The following is a 1,690-nucleotide window of genomic DNA, read 5'->3' as shown; positions in this document are numbered from 1 at the left end:
TTTAAAGAAATGTCAGAAAAAGTCACACGATAGAGTGCCATAAAAATTCCATTAAAAAGTCACAGTATGTCATTAAAATGTTATTAACAAAAATTCTAATATAGTAAGCAATATAAATGTCATTTAAAAAAGTAATACTATAGATTATAAAAACATAAAAATGTGTGATTACATTCAGGAGGGGAAGCGTTAGCCTGGTTTAACATGAACCAGCAAAATCTCTGTTGATATTTGCTACATTAAGTTGGTTAGTAAGAAATAATCCTCGTGAAGGTGTAAAGGTGAGTGACGGTCTTTATAGCTTAATTGTTGTCATGACTTGATGTGTGTGCTCGCTAATAATATTAACAATACGGATGTAATCCTTGAGGCAAACTGCAAGGCATTATAGCGTAGGATCAAGTCCAAATTGTCGTTGTGTCCGGCGGCTCTGTTGGTTTGAGTGGCTTTGGGCAGGTTTAGCACATCCTGTTTTTGCAAGGTGAGTGTGGTGGGTGGCACAGGCAATGCCAGGTCAGGCCTCTCGAAGCAGGTGTTAAACCTGTTTAGTTTGTTAGGTAGAGAGGAATCACTGACCCCCTCCACACTAAACTGTCTTCTCTCCGGCCCCTATATCCTCTCCCCACTTTCACTCCATTATCGCGTTCATGTAGAGGGTCCCCCATATTAAGTGCCGTCCCAAACAAATGAGCGGGGAGTGGAGGAGGGTATAGAGAGGGTGTAGGGGCCAGATTGGAATTGGGCCTCTGAGTTTACAGCGGCCATGTTTTTAATTCCCCTCCATGCTGCCCTGTAAATGACCATGTTTAAACTTCTGCTCAATCTTATTTTTGCAAGAAATACATTTAAAACATATATTATAGTGATACTATATATACTTTCTGAAGGAAGAACCAGGCGCTGTCCATGGTACTGAAAGGACAGAGCAGTGCTGTCAGTGTCATAGAAAGCACCATGGACAGTGTCGTGTGGATGGGAAGTCCATGAAGGCGGTTAGAACATGCTGGTTGCAGTGACTTTTATTTATGGATTTAAAATGTTTTTATGACACTGAATTGTATTTATCTCCCTATCATTAACGTGGGCGGTACAGCGTGTGAAAACACAACAGCTTAGCATAAGAGAGAGAACTTTCTCTTACCAGAAAGTTATTAGTGGCAACGTTTCCCTCCCACTGCAATACAACAGTGTGAAACAGCAGGCCTTTTTTTTGCACTGCATACAATCCTTCTTAACAGTAAATGAAGGTAAATTATTCCCCAGCAGAGGGCGCGAGTGTACCGCAGCTCTGCCGTGGGGTGCTCAGGAACAAGAAGCTGTTACGGGTTAAATTCACCAAGTGGCACTCAAACCGTGTGATCATGTTTGAAAGGTTTGCATGTCACTCAGAGAGATGACGCTATTTGTTGCCCTGAATTAAGGTTAAAGCCAATAAATGATTACTCAGTGCCTTGGTGTGTGAATGTGAGTGTTTTAACCTTCACTTAGACTGAAAGACACAGAGGCAACACACACATGACGTCACTGTGATGCTATATAACATCACAAACACGCGGATGCTGCAATCCAAAACATTCGCCACTGTGCTGTGCACTAGGATTGTGCAACACTAAATAGTTGTTGTTGATTGATTTGACAAAAGTGACCATTACACAAGTCATTGAAATCGAAGTTATGATTTCTAATAAGT

This window comes from Cottoperca gobio, chromosome 8, assembly GCF_900634415.1.
Source record: "Cottoperca gobio chromosome 8, fCotGob3.1, whole genome shotgun sequence".
Taxonomy (NCBI): Eukaryota; Metazoa; Chordata; class Actinopteri; order Perciformes; family Bovichtidae; genus Cottoperca; species Cottoperca gobio.
This window is presented reverse-complemented; position numbering follows the sequence as displayed.